The sequence below is a fragment of the Oryctolagus cuniculus genome, chromosome 21 (assembly GCF_051225735.1).
Source record: "Oryctolagus cuniculus isolate XC-2025 breed Fujian yellow rabbit chromosome 21, ASM5122573v1, whole genome shotgun sequence".
Lineage (NCBI taxonomy): Eukaryota > Metazoa > Chordata > Mammalia > Lagomorpha > Leporidae > Oryctolagus > Oryctolagus cuniculus.
This window is the reverse complement of record NC_142887.1, coordinates 14,866,602-14,887,655: the sequence shown is the minus strand read 5'-3', so window position 1 is coordinate 14,887,655 and position 21,054 is coordinate 14,866,602. Positions and strand designations below refer to the sequence as shown.

Genomic DNA, 21,054 nt, shown 5'->3' with positions numbered 1-21,054 from the left:
TTTTCTGTTTGCAGAGAACCGAAGAGAAAACGGGGCACGAAACCTGCACGCGACAACCTGTGAGGCTCTCTTTCCCTGAAATACGGTTGGAGGAGCAGATTTCAACACGCCAGCAGGGCACACCCCAGAAGCCGGGCAGCAGCCGGGAGAAGATGTGTTCTTTCCCTTTGTGTCTTTCTTTCCTCGATTCGGTCACTCGGCGGGTGCTGTTTGCAAACCCCAGCTGCTAGGCTGCAGCCACTGCTCACGGCGTTCTAGGAGCAGGCGTCTCTCTGTCTTCCGGTTACTATGTGCTTTCGCAAGAAATAAAGTGTGAGATGGTGTATACGCTTGGATGCCAGTTGTCTAAAACAACACAAACAGAAAAATAAGTAGCTAGATATGCAGGTAGATGACAGATACATGATGGAATTATATAAGGATTGGGGCCAGCGCTGTGGCTCACTTGGTTAATCCTCCGCCTGCAGTGCCGGCAGCCCATATGGGTGCCGGGTTCTAGTCCTGGTTGCCCCTCTTCCAGGCCAGCTCTCTGCTGTGGCCCGGGAAGGCAGTGGAGGATGGCCCAGGTCCTTGGGCCCTGCACCCGCACGGGAGACCAGGAGGAAGCACCTGGCTCCTGGCTTCTGATCAGCACAGTGCCGTCCATAGTGGCCATTTGGGGGGTGAACCAACGGAAGGAAGACCTTTCTCTCTGTCTCTTTCTCTCACTGTCTAATTCTATCTGTCAAATAAAAAAAAAAAAAAGGAATTATATAAGGATTAAGAAAGGAAAGGAAAGTGAGCTGGAACACATGAGCACCGCCAGTGGACTGGAAGCTCACAACTCCATCTGCCCTCGCTTCTTCCAGCTTCATTTCCCATGGGCCAAACTGAAATTTATGTTGAAGTGCTCATGTCCCCGCCCTTAGAAGCCCCAGGGCCACAAACTAGACCTGAGCTTGAACTTTTCTGAGTGCGTGATCTGTGGCAAACACTGTGCAGACATTATTTGTTAAGGTTTGTTTGTTTGAAAGGCAGAGAGTGAGTTTCCTTCCACTCCCCATCTGTCACAAGGGCCAAGGCTGGACCACGCTGAAGTCAGGCGCCAGAAACTGCACGGGGCCTCCCACCTGGGAGGCAGGGGCCCAAGTACTTAGGGCTATCTTCTGCTTCCCATGGTGCATCATCAAGGAGCTGAATTGGAAGTAGAGCAACTGGGGCTCAAACGAGTGTTCATATGAGACACTGGCATCCCAGGCGGCAGCTTCTCCTGCTGCACCACTTGCTGGCCCCTGCACACGTTATTTCTAAGCTGCACTACAACTACTACAGTGAGTGGTGGCAGCCTGCTTTCTCTAGGTGCAGAGATTAAGACCCAGAGGCACCAGAGACAGGAATACCGGAGCTGGCTCTGACCAGCCTCTGAGAGCTGATTGTTAAATGTTCAGTAATTTTGTGGGCCACTTATTGAACTTGGCCATTATTAAAATTTGTAGTAAAACAAAAATAAAAAGGAAACACCGCTCATCAATTCCTGTCTATCTTGCTATGTTTTATTTGCTTCTGGCTGGTGGAAATATAAGTAAAGTGGGTGCTTCGGTGTCTCTCCTTGTGCTCAGTGGCATCCTGTTCATAGCGCTCGGCTGCGGCAGGTGTGTTTACACCAAGGAAATTGACAAATGCTACAGAGCAGCATCCCGCCCCACAAAGCTGTTGTTAAACATTTACTGGCACACACCAAGAAGACTGCATTTTCTTGTTTTTCTTGATGCACCTGCAGGACTTCTTGTGAGCAGGGAATCCACTCGATCCCACTGGATCCTGGTCTGTGGATGCTATAAGCTTTTTTAAAAACTTCGTGGGGCCGGTGCTGTGGCGCAGCAGGTTAACCCCCTGGCCTGAAATGCCAGCATCTGATATGGGTGCCAGTTCTAGTCCCAGCTGCTCCACTTCCGATCCAGCTCTCTGCTATGGCCTGGGAAAGCAGGAGAAGATGGCCCAAGTCCTTGGGCCCCTGCACACGTGTGGGAGACCTAGAAGAAGCTCCTGGCTCCTGGCTTCAAATCAGTACATCTCTGGCCATTGCGGCCATCTGGGGAGTGAGTCATTGGATGGAAGGCCTCTCTCTCTCTCTGCCTCTCCTCTCTCTGTGTAACTCTGACTTTCAAATAAATAAATATATCTTAAAAAAAAACTTTGTTAATGGAAGAATGAATATATTTAAGGCCTCCATAGACATCATATCTGATTACCACAACCCAATTAATTACAACATACAGGCTTTTATTAATTTCATTTTTTTAAAGATTTATTTGAAAGACAGAGTTACACAGAGAGAGAGACAGAAAGAGAGGTCTTCCATCCACTGGGTCACTCCCTAATTTGCCACAGCAGCTGGAGCTGCCAGTTGATCCAAAGCCAGGAGCCAGGAGCTTCTTCCAGGTCTCCCATGTGGGTGCAGGGGCCCAAGGACTTGGGCCATCCTCTACTGCTTTCCCAGGCCATAGCAGAGAGCTGGATCAGAAGAGGAGCAGCCAGGACTCAAACTGGCATCCATATGGGATGCTAGTTCTTCAGGCCAGGGCTTTAACCCACTGCACCACAGCTCCAGCCCAAATTAATTTCATTTTATTTGAAAGACTGAGAGACAGAGATCTATCTACTGGTTCACTTTCCCAAATGTTTGCAATAGCCAGGCCTGGGCCAGGCTGAAGCCAAGAGGCAGGAATTCAATGTGGGGTCTCCAATGTAATGGGGACCAAAGTCCTTGAGCCATCACCTGCTGCCTCCCAAGGGGTGCATTAGCAGGAAGTTGGAACTGGCAGCAGAGCCAGGACTCTGATAGGAGATGTGCCCACCACCTGCCCCACACCCAGGCTCTAAGAGGAAGTCCCAGGCCTGACATTGGCCCTGAAGATGGGAGGGGTCTTGGCTTCACTGGACACACGGCTGAGAACTACACCACAAGATGAGGATCATAGCTACCCTTATGAATGCCGGGGTGTGTGCAGAGCACTTTACAGAGAATTACTGTGGGGCCGGCGCTGTGGCACAGTGGGTTAACGCCCTGGCCTGAAGCTCCGGCATCCTGTATGGGCATCGGTTCGAGACCCGGCTGCTCCACTTACAATCCAGCTCTCTGCTATAGCCTAGGAAAGCTGTGGAAGATGTCCCAGGTCCTTGGGCCCCTGCACCTGTGTGAGAGACCCAGAAGAAGCTCCTGGCTTCAGATCAGTGCAGCTCCGGCCATTGCAGCCAATTGGGGAGTGAACCAGCGGATGGAAGACCTCTCTCTCTTTCTCTCTCTCTCTTTCTCTCTGCCTCTCCTCTCTCTGTGTAACTCTGACTTTCAAATAAGTAAATAAAAATAAAGAGAATTACTGCATACAGATGTTTGGGCACTCAGATGTGGTTAGGAAAGCCCATTTGCTTTATTTTTCTGTTTTCCCTGGTCAAGGCCCAGGCATTACAGGAACGATTAAGTCTGGTAACAGAAGGGCATAGAGAAGCATAATTCATAGATGCCCTAAGTGTCCTCTCACTAAAGGTAGCATCAGTTTTGTTTCCCATAGTAGGCGGGCCAGGCACTTGGCCTGGTCAGTAAGGTGGTGCCTGTGTTGAATACTGGAGCACCTGGCTCTGGCTTCCTGCCAGTGCAGACCTGGGAGGCGGAGAGATGGCTCCAGCGATTGGGTTCCACGTGGGAGGCCTGTGTCAAGTTCCCAGCTCCCAGCCTCAGCCTGGCCCATCCCCAGCTGCTGGGGGTGTTTGAAGAATGGGCCAGTGGAAGGGAACACTTGTTGCTCTCTCTTCCCTCCCTCCATTTCTCTCTCTCTCTCTCTCTCTCTCTCTCTCATCCTCCTCTCATCCTCTCATTCTTTCTGCCTTTCAAATAATTTTTTTTCAAGCAAAGTCACTGGTACAGTAAATAGCTTGCAACTCCAAAACAGCATCCTTGTGCAAGCAGTTGACTTCTCACAGCCCCGGGAGCCACATGTGATCCAGAGGGGTGGCTCGCCACCTGCCGCCTCACTCCCGCCTCACCACTCGCCGGCACAGAGGCCTGTGTCCCTGTCTGCCTCCCCCACTGCAGAGTGTGAACAGCCCAAGGCCCAGGAGCTGCTTCCCATTGGCTTGATCGACCACCATGTGCTGAGTGCTAAACAGAATCCAGCTTCATGGGGGGCTCGCTCTGCACTCTTAGCACCGTCTGCCTTGCAGGTTGGCTTTAAGGGTTACTGCCTAGTAAGTGCTTGGTAGGGTTAACACGTTTATTTGATGGATGGTGGTTGTGAGTTGCTCGTGTGTGTGTGTTGGTTTTGTGGGAGGCTGAAAGGAGTCAGTTCTCCCCAGGAGAGAAGGAGCAACGCGGGTCGCTGACGGCCCTGCCTCAACGCTCCCAGAGCTGGAGCCTCCCCACCCCTCCACTCCAGCCCCCTGCGTGCAAGAGACCCAGGAAGAGGCTACCGGATCGCTGGGGCTCCGCAGCCAGTTGGTGCTCATGCACTGTGTCTGCCCGATGTTTCTCTTAGCTGCATGGTAACACCCGTTTGTTTGGAACTCACAGCAAATACATCTTGGGGAGGACTTTGATCCCTGGCAGCTGTGTACGTGTCAGTGAGGCACAGTCACAGGGACAGAGAGCGCCAGGAAAGAAGGCGGCTGGGTTTCTCTCTCTCGTGCCCCCACCCTAGCATGCTGGCCTTGGAGACAGACCCAGGAGCAAAAGCTGAAGCTCCAGGGTTAGAGTCCTGGGTTCAAATCCTGCCTCTGGGGGCCGGTGCCATGACATAGCGAGTAATCCACCACCTACAGTGCCGGCATCTGCTATGGGTGCCAGTTCAAGTCTCAGCTGCTCCACTTCTGATCCAGCTCTCTGCTATGGCCTGGGAAAGCAGTAGAAGATGGCCCAAGTCCTTGGGCCCCTGTACCCATATGGGAGACCCAGAAGAAGTTCCTGGCTCTTGGCTTCAGATTGTCCCAGCTCCAACTATTGCAGCCATTTGAGGAATGACCCAGTGGATGGAAGACCTCTCTCCCTCTCTCCTCCCTCTCTCCCTCTCTGTCTGTCTCCCTGTCTGTTTCCCTCTCTCCCTCTCTCCTCCCTCTCTCCCTCTCTGTCTGTCTCCCTCTCTGTCTGTTTCCCTCTCTCCCTCTCTCCTCCCTCTCTCCCTCTCTGTCTGTCTCCCTCTCTGTCTCCCTCTCTCCCTCTCTGTCTCCCTCTCTCCCTCTCTGTCTCTGCCTCTCTGCAACTCTGCCTTTCAAACAAAAAAATAAATATTAAAAAAAATTCTGCCTCTGCCACTTTCCAGCTCTGTGGTCTCAGACAAGGATTCAACCTCTCTGGGTCTGACTTTCTTCATCTACAAAGTAGGCACAGGGGCCGGCATTGGGCACAGCTGGTTAAGCTGCTGCTGGATACACCCACATCCCATACCAGAGCACCAGCTCGAGTCCCGGCTCCTCCACGTCCATTCAGCCCCTGACAATGTGCCTGGTAGGCAGCAGATGATGGTTCAAGTGCTTGGGCCCCATCACTCATGGGGGAGTCCTGGATGGAGTTCTGGGCTCCTGGCTTTGGCCTGACCCAGCCCTAGTTGTCTCTCCCTCTCCCCCTCTCTCTGCCATTCTGTCTTTCAAAAGAAATAGATAAATCCTTCTTTAAAATAAAGTAGGCAAAATTATAGTTCTTGAAACCAGTAGTTTGCATATAAGCCAATGACACCATGCATCTAAAGTGCAGAGTTCTACATGTTTGAATGAGTAAATATTTGGGCTCTGCCTCTGAGAAAGGCAGATAGCATTGTAATTAAAATGTTACATTATAATTTGTAATGTGCAGGTCACATTGTAACATTGTGATTAAAATGTCACTGGGCAATATGTACAGGTTGCCTTCTAACATTGTGGCTTGCATGTTACAATGGAATCGACAATGTAGCAATTACTGTGTCCAGCTGTGATTACAATGTTAGAATGTAATTTGTATCATGCAAGTTACAAGTTAAGCATCCTAATTACATCATTATTGCTGGTGCCTCCGCTGTCAAGCTATGTGGCCACAGGTGAAATTACTCCTTCCTGAGCCTCGGTGTCTTATCTGTGAAATGGAAATCATAGATGTATCTTCCTAATAAGAACGTCCATATGAAAATTAGCCAAGGCAGGACTTTTAAGTGCTAAGAACAGAGTATATGGCTGGTGCCGCAGCTCACTAGGCTAATCCTCCACCTGCGGCGCCGGCACGGGTTCTAGTCCCAGTCGGGGCACCGGATTCTGTCCTGGTTGCTCCTCTTCCAGTCCAGCTCTCTGCTGTGGCCCGGGAAGGCAGTGGAGGATGGCCCAAGTGCTTGGGCTCCTGCACCCGCATGGGAGACCAGGAGGAAGCACCTGGCTCCTGGCTTCAGATCGGCACAGCATCGGCCGTAGCAGCCATTTGGGGGATGAACCAATGGAAGGAAGACCTTTCTCTCTGTCTCTCTCTCTCTCTCTAACTCTGCCTGTCAAAAAAAAAAAAAAAAAAAAAAAAAAAAGAGTACATGGTGCACACTGCAGAAACTCGCCCTCGTCACCACCCTGATCAGCACTGTCACTGGCAAGCACCACCCCCGCCTCTCGGAGCAGATTCTTATCCTGAAAGTGTCATGAAGACGATAAAGAAGAAAACCTTTCCTGCCTCACCCGCTGAGCAGGACAGGAAGTGAGCCCTGCCAGTGGGTGCAGCTTTCCCTCAGCTGCCCCAGCCTGGCGTGCAGGGAGCTCTCTCCCACCCAGCGATTCGGGCATAGCATTGGCTGTGGCCCTGTCCCTCCTCCTTGAGGTCCAGTGGGCTTCACGTGAGCGTGGGCCGGGAGGGAAGCTGCGATTCCATTGCACAGGAGCCACCAGCTGGAGGAGGTGTTCCCAGGACAGCTCCAAAACCCTGGCACCCACACACGGGGAGCCCCCACCCTGCATCCCTCTCTCCCACTGCCAGTTCTCTGGACAGCTGTGCCAGCCTCTGCCATGGTCTCCCCATACAAGAAAAGACCCCAACACCCACACTTGTCTCCTTCATCCAGAGGATCCTGAGTTTGTGCAGAGGTAGCACCAGTCCTGTCTGAAAACTATATTTCCCAGCATTCCTCGCACCCAGAGAGAGTTACATGACTTGTTTCCAGCCAATGGTGAGTAGGCGTCAGCTACTGGAAGAGAGGCCTGGGAAGGACCTGAGAGGTATCTGTGGGCAAGGGTGTTTGCCCCGCCCCTCTCCCTCTCGGTCCAGGATGTGGACAGGATGGCTGGAGCTACCTGGTTCTGTTATTGCTCTTCCGTTTTTGGCAACCATGGCAGGTCTCCTGCTCTGGAGACTGGAACAGAGAAGGGGAGAGTTCGGGGCATGTGGTTGTGCAGCTAAACCACAGCTTTGAAATCTTTTTTCAAAGTTCTAAATAAGTCTTGGTTGCCAGGGTTAGCCAGGCCTTCATCTTCCCTGTTAGAAACGGCAGCGCCCTCCGCTCCCTCGGAGCTCCTGTACACGTGTGGTTACTTCCCTCCGCGAGTGCCAAGAAATGGAACTCCTGGCGGGAAGACTCCTGATGCGGTTTCCAAACAATGATGCCAGAAAAGCACGCCTCTCGCTCTCATCGATGCCGGTTATAATTTCTAAAAAAAAAAAAAAATTGCCAAGTGGAAAACCAGAATCATTATGTTGAGTCTTCTCCATTTCAGCTTGCACAGAGCAGCGTCGGGCTTGTGGACAGAGTCGGGGGGCAGAGCCCAGAGACGCCCCTGGTGGCAGCTCCCGCAGTGACCCTCGGTCTCCAGGGAGACAACTGGCAAGGTCTGAAGACACTCCTGGCCCTGCCAACTGGGGGATGCTGCAGGCATCTGGTGGGAGGAGCCAGAGACACTGCTGGGTATCCTCAGAGCGAGGGGCTGGATTCCCTGGCCCCAAAGGCCCACAGTGCTGAGGCCAGGAGCCCCTCCTCCAGGTCAGCGCAGCAGTTCCGCCCAACCTGGGGCTCCTCCATCAGCTCCCCAGTCCAGGGCTGCTCCCTCCCGACCCCCTTCCTTCCCTGTCTGCATCCCAGGTGTCGTCTCCTCCTGCTCCCCTCCCCTTCAACCTGTTCAGTGCCCTGCCGAGTTCATTACCACAAGCCCAGCACGCCCTAGACCCTATGATGACCGTAAGAGGCTCCTTGTCATGGACCAATCAAAGTTACCTGTGTAGCTTGGCATTTGGGTGTCCCTTAGTGGGAAGTGCCAGCTGCTGACATGACATGATGACAAGGGATGGCCTGAAACATCTCTTCCCTCCTAGGCTTGTGTGTGTACCGCTGGGTGGGACCCGCAGCTCTCCGGGCAGAGCCCTTGCATGGTGACACCCGTGGGGTTAGTCCTGAGATCAGCCAGCATGGGCAGCCGTAAGAGCGAGTGACTAAACAGCGGACAATTATTTTCTCACAGTTCTGGAGCCTGGTGGTGGCGGGCGGTGGGGGCGTGCAAGACCGAGGTGCCGTCAGGGCTGGTTTCTGGTGAGGCCTCACCTCGTGGCTTGCAGATGGCCGCCTCCTCACTGTGTCCTCCCAAGGCCTTTCTTTGTGGGCAGAGACAGGGAGGGAGGGGAGGAGAAGGCGCAATCCGCTGTCCCTACCTCTTAGAAGGACAGCAGTCCTCTTGGATGAGCCCTACCCTCAGGATCTCCCCTCACCCCCCACCCCCACCAATGCCTCCTCAGAGGCCCCACCTGCCAATGCAGTCCCACTGGGAGTCAGGGCTTCAATACAGGAGCCGCACCCCCACGCTCTACCCAGTTCCATGACGCTGGGGCACATCCTTAGGAAAAATGGGCGTGTTCCCTCGTGAAGGGAAAATAAAAAGAGCAGTGTCCACACTTCCAAAGCTTCCAGTACTCTCCCTTCCTGTCTGCGAGTGCCCTGGAGGTGCAGAGGATGTGGGGAACAGCAGGAGCGTGGCACTGAGGGCTCCAGCCACAAGGGACAGGAGCAGAAAGAGGGTGGCAAGGCGGCTTTTCCCCCAGCTCCCAAGGGTCCCAGATGGAAGGAAATGGGAGCCGGGGATTTGCAGCCCCCTTCCCATTAGAATTGATGGGAATTGAATCAAGTTGTTTTCAAGTTCATAGGAGCTCAAAACTCAACCTAATTAAAAAAAAAAAAAAAGGTACCTATGACTATGACCCCCCCCCCCAAAAGAAAAAGCATTATTTTTAATTTTTAAAGACTTATTTATTTATTTGAAAGGCAGAGAGAATGTTGGGAAGAGAGAGAGAGAGAGAGCACGCGCTTCTATCTGCTGGTTCATTCCCCAAGTGGCCACAGCAGCCCGGGCTGGTCCACACCCAAGCCAGCAGCCTGGGTCTCCCATTTGGGTAGCAAGGACTCAAGTACTCAGGCCATCTGCTGCTGCTTTCTCAGGCACATTAGCTGGGAGCTGGATTGAAAATGAGCAGCCATGGAGTCAGCACCGGGTTCTAGTCCCTGTTGCTCCTCTTCTTCTCTGCTGTGGCCCGGGAGTGCAGTGGAGGATGGCCCAAGTGCTTGGGCCCTGCACCCGCATGGGAGCCCAGGAGGAAGCACCTGGCTCCTGGCTTCGGATTGGCATAGCTCCGGCCGTAGCAGCCATTTAGGGGGTGAACCAACAGGAGGAAGACCTTGCTCTCTCTCTCTCACTCACTGTCTAACTCTGTCAAATGGAAGGAAGGAAGGGAGGGAGGGAGGAGGGGAGGAAGGGAGGAAGGGGGGAGGGGGAGGGGAGGGGAGGGGAGAAATAAGGAAATGGAGCAGCCGGGACTCAAACTGGAGCTCCAGTATGGGATAACGGCATTGCAGGCGGCAGCTCAGCTCACGGCACCGCAATGTCAGCCCAAGCAGCACTTTTTTAAAGTGCTTTTCCAGTGGAAAGGAAAATCTCATGGGGCCACGAGGAGGCGTGGCAGCTGAGACTCCCTCCGTTCCCTGTCCAGGATTTACCTCCCTCCCACCTCTTACAACCAACACACCAAGCAGAGTTTCCTTTTACAAACACACGGCCAAGTCCATTGCTTCTCAACTCCCCAAATGCTCTGCTGAACAGGAGCCCATCTGACGTTCACCGTCACAGCCAGGAGACAGGTGCAGCACGTGCGGTGTCCCTGAGACAGCCACACCCATGCACAGTGCCCATCCATCCCACAGTGTGGTAGACATGCCCTGCCCCACCCTGCGAGAGGCCAGGTGTGTGTCCCTGCCCTGGGGCCTGGTGGGGCTGGGGCAGCTCTGACAGCAGGGCGTGGCGCAAGCAAGGCTTTGAGACTCTGAGGTGAGATCCACAAACCCATAGCGTCTCTGTGTGTCTTTCTCACCCTCGGTGGCCGCTGCGCCATGAGGAAGCCCACGGGGGCTGTGCTAAGAAACCCCGGGGGAGAGCCCGGAGGCCCCAGGCCCCTCTGAGAGGTGTCTGGATTCTGAGCCACGTGGATCCCAGGCTGTCGTAAAGGGATGTCTAGTACCGGCGGGCCTCGGGGTCGTTTGCCACGCGGCCTTCGAGGTCTGTAACACATTACCACATCCGCTCAGCTCACAGCAGCAGCTCATTCAGTTCCCTCTCGGTTCCGATGGCCCTGAGTGCAAGGACAAGGTATGAGCAGGGCTCCCGGGGAGGAGCCGTCGCTTGCTCTCAGTCCCTGGTAGGGACTTGGCATTCCCGCCCTCGCAGCTGCATCCCTCCGACCTGTGCCTCTGTTGTCACCGTGTTTGTATCTCCTCTTTCTAAAGGACAGCAGCCCTGTGGGCTTAGGGTCCACCTTCCCCAGGATGAATCACCTGACCGTGACGACACCTACAAAGACCCCACCTTCAGATGGGGTCACGATCACTACCGGAGGTTGATTAGGGAGTCAACACCTTTTTGGGGGTTGGGGGGACAGGATTCAACCCCTAATAAACAGTCAAGGCAGGCATACCTTTTTTTTTTTTTTTTTTTTTTTTTTTTTACAGGCAGAGTGGAAAGTGAGAGAGAGGAGAGACAGAGAGAAAGGTCTTCCTTTTGCTGTTGGTTCACCCTCCAACGGCCGCTGTGGCCAGTGCGCTGTGGCTGGCGCACCACGCTGATCTGAAGCCAGGACCAGGTGCTTCTCCTGGTCTCCCATGGGGTGTAGGGCCCAAGCACTTGGGCCATCCTCCACTGCACTCCCTGGCCACAGCAGAGAGCTGGCCTGGAAGAGGGGCAACCGGGACAGAATCCGGCGCCCTGACCAGGACTAGAACCCGGTGTGCCGGCACCGCAAGGCGGAGGATTAGACTAGTGAGCCATGGCGCCGGCCAACATTCCATTTTGTAGATGAGCAAACTGAGGCTCAGAGATGTGGAGCGACTTCCCCAAGGTCACACAGCTGGCTAAGGGCAGAGACAGAGCAGGAACCCAGGCTTGAGTCTGGCGAGTGGCCTTCACGTCACCACTGTGCTCTCACTGGGCAGAAAGCTGGGTTGACGGCCCAGATCAGCTCAGAGAGGTTAAGGACTGACCCTCACACCACACAGCTTCCAGCTTTAGTGGTTGGACTTTGAACCCAGATACTGGGTGACCAAGCCACAGGCTCCTCTCACATGGGGCCAGGAGGGGATGGTAGGGGCAGGGCGGGGGACAACTCAGGCAGGTGCTTCCAAAGCAGAGGCCTTTATCCGCTCCCCAGCAGGTGCCGTGAGGGAAGCGCCCCCAGGGCACAGAAGCTACAGCGCCTTGTGGCATGTGTAAGTGTCCTGGTTGACAGTGAGGACCATCTGCCCACATCGGGGGATCCGTCCTCCAACTGCCACTTCCTGGTTGAGGTCCCTCGATGGGGAGGCACCAACAGGTGGTGAAAGACAGGGGGAGGGGCAGTGGGCCCCCAGGCCCAGCAGGCTCTGCCAGTGGCTGAGTCTCGCTGCCCTCGGTAGCCTCACCCCCTCTGCCTGCCGCTCAGTTTGTTTCCTGCAGCTGCGACCACAGACTTGATGATGCTGAAACCACACAGAAGTTCAGATGCTTGTGCGCCCCGGTGGAGTACCTGAGTTTGGGTCCCAGCTCCGGTTCCTGCTAATGCAGACCCTGGGAGGCAGCAGTGAGGGCTCAAGTAGCTGGGTCCCTGCCACCCACATGGGAAAACCAGGCTGAGTTAGCAGCTCCCGGTCTTGGCCTGGCCAAGTGCCAAGCATTGAGGCATTTGGGAAGTGCACCAGTGGATGGAGTGTGCTTGCTCGCTTGCTTGCTCGCTTGCTTTCTCAAATAAGAAATAAATAAAGCAGCACAAGTTGGCTTCTTTCACACTTCTGGAAGCCAGAACCCCAACAGTAGTTTCCTGGACTGCAGCTGAGCAGTCCGCAGGGCCTTGCTGCCCCGGAGACCCTGGGGAAGAGGCCGCCCCTGCCTCTTGCGCCCCTCGGCTTGTGCTCCAGTCTTGCAGGTCAGCATCTTCCAGCTAGCCTCTGTCTGCTCTGTCTTCACGTGGCCACTGCCTCTGTGGGTGTTGACCTCCCTCTTAGAAGGGCTCCTGGGATGGCATTCAGTGCCCGGCCACAGAACCCGGGATAAGCTGGCATCTCTGGACCCTTCATACCTTCAGGCCTCCCGCCCCTGTGTGGCTGCTCCCTGCCTGGGCACCCCCGGCCACCTGCCCAGCCAGATCTCTCCCTCTTGCTGTCTGCATTTAGACACGCTTCCCGAACCCTCCTTGACCTTCTTCTGGGTTTGAATTTTATTTCTGCACAATTATTTACCCACCAGCGATAGCCAGGCGCTGCGCTGAGCAGGGGTCTTTCAGGTCTGTCTGCCATTGTCCACTCAGCCAGGCTGGGCAGCCACCCGTCATGTCATGAAACTCCCCCCTCCGCAGAGGCCGCCTCGCCAAGGTTGCCCGGTCGGTTCTGCAGCTCTGCCTGGATGTATCTGTGATCCTCTGGCGTCCCTTGCTGGCAAGTCCTTAGAACTGCAGGTAACTTTTCTAAGTCACAAAGATCTACTGAGTCCAGATGCCTCTGGCCCAACAAGCAAAAGGGAACAGGGTGCAGGCGCTGAGCACCCAGAGGCAACCGTCTGGAACCAGCCAACAGGCACTGCTGTGATTTTGTTGTGGCTTGGGTGGGCCCTTTAAGAGGTGGGGTTTTGCACAAGGTGATGAGGTCAGGGGGAGGTGCCCTGGGAAGGGATTGATGTAGCTCTCTGGAGACTGGGCCCCTGCCTCGCTCTGGCTCCCCTGCGGCACTTTGCACTCCAGAGGCAGAACGGATGGAGCTCTCTGACCCTGGACTTGCAGCCTCCCAAACTGTGAGATCAGTCCGGCTCAGCTCTGTGTCCAGCCCGGCCCAGGCCACGAGCGGCTTCTGGGGATAGGGCTGGGGGCTCTGACTGCTGCACCCATGACCTCCTGGCTGAGCGCCCTCTGATAAGTCACTTCCCCTCCCTGGGAGTCAGTTTATCATCTTTGTTTCACCATCACTGAGATACTGTGAGGACCACAGGTGCTATTGCAGCTTAACCAGCCCCTGGAGCATCCAAATATGATCCTGTTGTTCCTGCTTTTGGCACTAGACCCACCTGAGTAAATAGATAACCCCTAATCCTCACCACCACCCAGGAAGTGGGAACTATTGGTCCTGCTTCACAGATGAGGGGTGAGATTCAGAGGGGGTGGCTGACTTCCCCAAGGTCGCACAGCACAGAGTCAGGACCGGAGTCTGAAGCCAGGTCTCTCCACCCCATGTGCCCAGACTCTTCCAAGGGCTCCAGCTGTGATTTTTTTTTTCAGAGCTCACCTTGGGTGTGGAGGAGACAGGAGGTTGGGTAGAAGAAAGTCCAGGAGGAGCAAGAGGTCACGGAGTTGGGGTTGGCTGCAGACTTTTCTCATCTGGAAGCAGAGAAATTAGACCAAATTTAGAGAAGCTTAGCACCCTGCTGCTTCCCAGGGGCAATAGCAGGGAGCTGGATCAGAAGTGGAGCAGCCAGACTTGAACCGGTGCCCGCGTGGGATGCCAGTGTCGCAGGTAGCGGCTCTACCTGCTACACCACAGCGCTGGCCTCGGACCTTGATGATTCTGTGGGAGAAGGAGGCACCTGCACACAGCACAGCTGAACAATTTTCAATTTACACCCACCCCAGCCCGCATCACCCTGCCGCGGCCCCTCGCTCAGTATCACTGCCATCCCTGATGAAAGAGGTTCAAGAGTGTGCAGCCTCTGTGCCCAGGATGAGACCCTGTCAGCTCGTCCTCTTGGAGTTTAGCTTTTCTGTAGCTGTGGGCTGTTTGATGAGTGACCTGCGATTTCTGCTGTTTCCAGGTGGATAGTCTGGTTCACTGCCTAGAGCAGGAGGGACCCACCTCGCGGATGTTCAGCCCCCAGCAGGGCCCAGCAGGCCAGGCTTAGCAGCCATCTGCCTCAGGGTAAGTCGCCTGGTCTCAGTGCAGGTGCGGCTGAGGCTGGCGCACACCTGCTCTCCCGTCTCAAGTTACCCAGGCACCTGCACCCCAGAGGTGCCTCTGCAATTGCCTCGGACCGAGGGCTGCTCTTTTAGGGTAATAGGTAGTGGACAGTGGAACCACGTTGGTGACGACTCCCCAGGGAGACCCGCTCGGCACCCTCATGCTGCCTCCCCCTCCCGAGCCGTGGAGGTGATGCAGGTAGGAGGGGGCCTGAGCTTAAGCCTGGCCTTTGTCTCTCTGTCTGATCTTTTTTTAAAAAAAGATTTTATTTATTTATTTGAGAGGTAGAGTTACAGATAGTGAGAGGGAGAGACAGAGAGAGAGGTCTTCCTTCCGTTGGTTCACTCCCCAAATGGCCTCAATGGCCAGAACTGTGCCAATCTGAAGCCAGGAGCCAGGAGCTTCTTCCTGGTCTCCCACGTGGGTGCAGGAGCCCAAGGACTTGGGCCATCTTCCACTGCACTCCCAGGCCACAGCAGAGAGCTGGATTGCAAGAGGAGCTGCCGGGATAGAACCTGTGCCCACGTGGGATGCTGGCACTGCAGGCGGAGGATTAACCTAGTGTGCCACAGCACCGGCTGCTTCTACGTGATCTTGCAAGTGCTTCCTTCTTGCAGGCCCTCTGCTCCCTATATGTCTGTGAGTGAGAAAAAGGTGGGACCAGTGCTGTGTTGTAGCAGGTGAGGCTGCTGCCTGCAGTGCCTGCATGCCATATAGGCACCAGTTCGAGTCCCAGCTGCTCCACTTCCGATCCAACTCTGCTACGGCCTGGGAAAGCAGTAGGAGATGGCCCAAGTCCTTGGACCCCTTCACTCCTGTGGGAGACCCGGAAGAAGAAGCTCCAGGCTCCTGGCTTCAGGTCAGCCCAGCTTTGGCTATTGAGGCCATTTGGTGAGTGAACCAGCAGATAGAGGACCGACCAACCTCTCTCTCTCTCTCTCTCTCTCTCTCTCTGCCTCTGCCTCTCTGTAACTTTGTCTTTCAAATAAATAAATGAATCTTTGAAAAAAGAAAGAGAAGAAGGTGACTCCAGTGCCTGTGTCCACTTAAAAAATCCCTAAAACTTACTGCTCCTGAGACTTTCCACACGCTGGTAAAAGTTTGTAGAAACCCAGAGATTGCTTATTAATAACAGGGAGAACTGGCAGGAGGAGCGATCCAAGTCTCCATCAGCAGCAGACACCCGTGCCTCCCAATACAGTGCACCCCGAAGGATGCATCGCTTCCGAGGTATTGCTGCAGAGATAAATAGAACAACACAGTGCGGAGTTGGCCATTACGGTAGCTTAGGAGCTACCTGGCAGCTGACCTACATCTGCCACAGCCTTCTTGTATCATTTTCTGGATACCTGCTTAAAAATATCTAACACAGAGTGTGGGCTTACAGAAAAGCTGGGAGGTCACTGGTTCTCGCACACCCTGTGTCGCTGTGGGGCGCTTGCTGTGGTACTGGGGCAGCTCTGGCTCCTCACCACCTGCACAGTCTCTGCTGCATTCAGACTTCCTGGGCTTCTCCCCTCTGGGGCATCACCAGGGCATCATCGCGTTTGTGTTACACTGGGCAGCACAGTCCCTTGGCCGTGAGTTTCTCGCACATCCCTTGTTCCTGGTGACCTTGGCAGTCTTGCAGAGTGGCCAGGGGCTCCTCAGGATGCCCCTCAGTAAGAGTTGCTCTGAGGTTTCCCTGGGACTGGAGTAGGGCTCTGGACTCTGGGAACGTGACCACAGCAGAAAGCTTCGTCTGCACAAGGGCTGCACGGGGCTCGCGGTGTCGACCGTGACCTTGGTCACTGCCGAGGTCGTGCCCATCAGGTTGCTCCCTGATGAGATCCCTGGTTTCTTCCCTTCCCCTTCTGCAGTCCTGGGGAGGAAGTCACCAGGCACAGCCCCGGGCTGGGAGTCGGGCACGGCCCCACGGAGGGCCACTTCCAGCACTAGGAACTCTGCGTAGGACAGGTGTTTATCCTTCCGCACTTGCTCATGTGTTCATGACCTGTTTCTGTATCCATGGACTCCTGGATGTTTACTTTACACCAGGGGTTACGGTGCACTGCAACACCATGTCCCAACTTTGCACACAGGAAGCTCTTTCGTTTTGGTGTCTGTCCCTTCAGCCCCTCCTGACCTGGTGTGACGAGATGCCCCAGGTCTGTGGTGTGTGCTCCCTGGCCCAGCCTAGAAAGAGTGTCTCTCTAAGGAGCCCTGACTCCTTTTGTTCCTGTAACACAGATGGATGGATTTGAAAGGCAGAGTTATGGAGCAAGAGCGAGAGCGAGAGAAAGAGGGCGGTCTTCCATCTGCAGGGTCACTCCCCAAATGCCCACAGCAGCCAAGGCTGGGCCAGGCCAAAGCCAGGAGCCAAGAACTCCATCTGGGCCTCCCACGTGGGCAGTGGGGGCCCAATCATTTGAGCCGTCACCGGCTGCCCCCCAGAGTGTGCATTAGCAGGAAGCCTGATTGGAAGCTGAGACAGAACTTGATCCCAGGCACGCGGGTATGAGATGTGTGGGTCCCAAGCGACTGCTGGACCTGCTGCACCACTACGCCCGCCCCCTCCCACCCCTCCCATCCCAGTTCCTTTTATTCAAGAGTGGATTCAAAATCAGTTTGGGGCACCGCCTCCTCCTTCTCAATATTATCAATATCTCTCTCCTCCTCCCTGATATTCTGTGCATTGTTCTCCCAGTTTCCCACCGAGGGACATTTAAACTGTTGCCAATTTGTTACAAGTACCCATGTGTCCAGGTGTTTCCACCTGGGCTGACATGTCCGCATCGGTGAACTTCCACCTCATTCTTTGGGGCATGGAGCAGAGCTGATTTATGGAGGAAACCAAGAGTTCAGCTTCCTGTCCTTGCTTCATCCTCTTCCAGAACTTTCTAGAATCTTCCAGACACACACACACACAACTGGCCTATCCCTCAGAGGCCAGACACGATGTCTCACAGCCCAGGCACCTCCGTGCAGGCACTATGGCTGGCGCTGACTCTGACTTGCTTGGTCAGTTGTTTTTAATTCCCAGGCGTCATCAGAGAAGCCAGCCCAGTGGGGTCCAGGTGGCCTGGAGAATATTTACTGGGAGGGACAGGGAGGCAGGAAGAGTAATAACCAAGTTACAACGTGGGCTGCTTAGGAAACACAGGGGGCACCCAGCCCTGGCCGTCCAGCCTGCCCTGACATGTGGCGGCCACATTTCCCGGGCTCAGCGCTGGGCGGTGCGGATTCCCAAAGGGCACTCGTCCTCTTTCAATGCCTTTCAAACACCTCCTGGTTTGTGGATTTCCTTAGGGAAGGCTATGCTGAGTTGTAGGTTTTATTAAAGGCAGTTCATTAAAAAATAAAGTAACGGTATATGGAGGCAGGACTGGTCGGGTCACCTCCACGCACCCTCTGATTAAGGGTAGCGCCCCGAGCGCCTCATGAAGCCTGCGCTGGCCCATCCCAGCGGGCTGGGCGTGCAGACAAAAGGGCCTGAGGTCGTTTCATGACTGACCCTTCCGTAAACCTTGATGGGAGGGGTGGATGACCGTAAAACACGGTAATCCCTTAAGCCGTCTGCTCAAGGACTTAGGGCATCGTCAAATACATTAGCAAAGATTATCTGAAAGGCAGAGCAAGAGAGGGGGAGAAAGAGAGAGGGAGATGCAGATTCAGCTGCTGGTTCACTCCCCAAGTACCCACAACACCAGTGATGGGCCAGGAGCCAGGAACTCCATCTGGGTCTCCGACACGGATGGCGGAGGCTCAAGCACTTGGATCACCTTCCACTCCCATCCCAGGCACATCAGTAGGGACTGAAACTGGCTCTCTGGCGGGACCTGTGGCCTCACACGTGGTGGCTTCACCCCTGCACCACAACACCCACTCCTCTTTTTTTTTTTTTTTAGCTGGTATGCAATTACTGTACATGTTTGTAGGGTTCAGAGGGACATTTCAAGGCATGTGTAGCTCAGGTAAAGATCCAATGAGCTGAGATACCATCAGCTGGCATGCTGATTGCTTCCTGGTGTTCCAGCAGCTATTTTGAAACATACAATTCATTGTAGTCAACCACAGTTAATGTGGGTGCATTTGTGAGAGTCGTGTGTGTTTGATTTGAAAGAGAGAGACTGAGAGCCAGAGATGGAGAGAGATCTTCCACCCACACGAATGCCTGCCGTGGCTGGGAAGTCAGGAGCCCAGACCCAGTCCAGATCTCCTATGTGGGCGGCAGGGACCCAGGAACCCGAGCCGTTACTGCTGCCTTGCAGGGTGCACAGGAGCAGGAAGCTGGATCAGAAGCAGAGCCACTTCCATATGGGATGCGGGTGCCCCACGCAGCGGCTTACCTGCCAAGCCCAATGCCCACCCCATGCATGTGTCTTCTGTGTGAGACATCTGCACAAAACAACACTGCACAAGGGTGCGGTTGGACCTCCAGAACAGCCTATGCGAGGCAACTGAATCCCCATGTGGTAGAGAGGAAAGACGTCCCCTCCAAGAGCTGTATCCACACCCCGATCCCCAAACCTGGGAATGTGACCTCGTTGGGACAGAGACATTGCAGAGGTCATCAAGGACCTGGCTATGAGATCCTCCTGCATTTTGATTGAGCCCTAATGACAGCTGTCTAATAAGAGACAGGAGGAGACAGATTGGATGCTGACAGCAGAAGGGAGCAGAGGCAGGGCCTGGAGGGGTGTGGCCAGGGGCACAGGAGGCCTGGATCAGCAGGACAGCTCCTCCCCCGGCGCCTTTAGAGTGGACACCTGGACTTTGGGCTCCTGGGCTGCGGGGAACTGAGAGGAAGTGAGTGTCCGTGGCTCTGCGCCACTCTGCTGCTGCAGGTGGGCGGCAGCGCAGGAGGCAGCACACTACCACCTCGCTGTTCTGTGGGCCGAATCCGAAATCAGGACAGCCGCAGGGCTGCGCTCCCCAACCCTGCGGCGGGGGGCAAGGCGGGGGCTTCCGGGCCTCTCGCAGCTCCAGGGGCTCTGGGTATCTCTCGGCTTGTGGCTGCCTCTCCCCAGTCTCTGCCTGTGTCCTCACGTGCCCTGCTCCAAGGGGCTGCCTCCGCCGTTTGCGTTGTTTTTTGTTTTTAAAAATTACTTATTTGAAAGAGCTATGGAGAGAGAGAGAGGAAGAGAGAGAGAGAGAGAGGGAGGGAGGGAGAGAGAGAGAGAGAGAGAGAGAGAGAGAGATTGTCCATCGACTGGTTCACACCCCAGATGGCTGCAACAGCCAGGACTATGCTAGGCTAGACCCAGGAGCTTCTTCCAGGTCTCCCAGGTGGGTGGCAGGGGTCCAAGCACCTGGGTCATCTGCTGTTGCTTTTCCCAGGCCGTTAGCAGGGAGCTGGATCAGAAGTGGAGCAGGGGCTGGCGCTGTGGAACAGCAGGTAAAGCCTGCAGTGCCGGCATCCCATATGGGCACTGGTTCAAGTCCCAGCTGCTCCACTTCCACCAGCTCTCTGCCATGGCCTGGGAAAGCAGTAGAAGATGGCCCAAGTCCTTGGGCCCCTGCACCCACGTGGGAAACCCAGAAGAAGCTCCAGGCTCTTGCATTCGGATTGGTGCAGCTCTGGCCGTTGTGGCCATCTGGGGAGTGAACCAGTGGATGGAAGATCTCTCTCTGTCTCTACCGCTCTCTATAACTCTGTCTTTCAAAAATAAAATGAAATAAATCTTAAAAAAAAAAAAAAAGTGGAGCAGCTGGGGCTTGAACCTGTGCCCATATGGTACATGGTGGGTGTTGCAGGCGGGGGCTTGGCCTGCTGCCTCTCAACGCCAACCCCCTGTGTGCTTCTTGCAAGGACACTTTGCATTTAGGGTCCTGCTGCAGAGTGCAGGGTGACTCATTTCAAGATATTTAGTTAAACTGCAAAGACCCTTTCTTGAAAAAGGTCATGTTCAGGGCCAGGTTGTTGGCACAGGGCTTGAGACGCCCACATCCCATATCAGAGTTCCTGGGTTCCTGGCTCAGCTCCTGACTCCAGTTTCCTGCCAATTTGGACCCTGGGAGGCCACAGGCGATAGTGGGGTCCCTGCCACTCACATGGGAGACCTGGATTGAGTTCCTAGCTCCTGGCTTCGGCCTGCCCCAACCCCAGCTGTTGCAGACATTTGCACCTGACGGGAGACCTCTGTGTGTCTCTCTGCCTTTCGTATCTATACATACCTGCAGGGCACTCACGCTGGGTGCGCACTGCAGGGCACGCGTGGCAGGGCCGGAGACCTGCCTCCCTGACAGCTACAGGACTCTGAGCAAGCTGCGTCCGCCTCCCAGCTCACCTGCCTGCCAGGTGATGTCTGCTTCCTACACGCAGATCCTAACCTTCGCCCCAAATGCTCGCTGGTCCACGGACCAGGCAGGTCTAAACGGCCTAAACTTCTTTCTTAAACTTCAGTTTCCCCAGTTCCAAAGGGGACGCAAGGCTCCCTCATCCCGCCCCATTCTCGGGGCTTAGCACACAACAAGAAATCAAAATTGAAAATCTCAAAACGACTCCCTCGCAGATACCTGGAAACAGCGCCCCCTGCCGCCTTCTCGGTCGCACCGGCATCTCCAGGAGCGGCCCAACAGCCTGCGCCTGCGCAGAAGGCAAGCGCTTAGGCCCGCCCTTTCGGGTGTGACTTCCTCGAGCAGCGCCGTGTGGCCGCGC

At 54.9% G+C, this 21,054-nt stretch overlaps 1 long non-coding RNA gene across 1 annotated transcript; it reads right to left on the bottom strand.

Annotated features, from left to right (window-relative positions):
* Nucleotides 1-239: 239 nt before the first annotated feature.
* Nucleotides 240-21,015, bottom strand: LOC138847445 (uncharacterized). The gene is made up of 3 exons (XR_016227189.1): nt 20,913-21,015; nt 13,749-13,840; nt 240-345 (listed from the first exon to the last, which is right to left on the bottom strand). It is a non-coding gene; the product is annotated as an uncharacterized LOC138847445 (long non-coding RNA).
* Nucleotides 21,016-21,054: the final 39 nt, after the last annotated feature.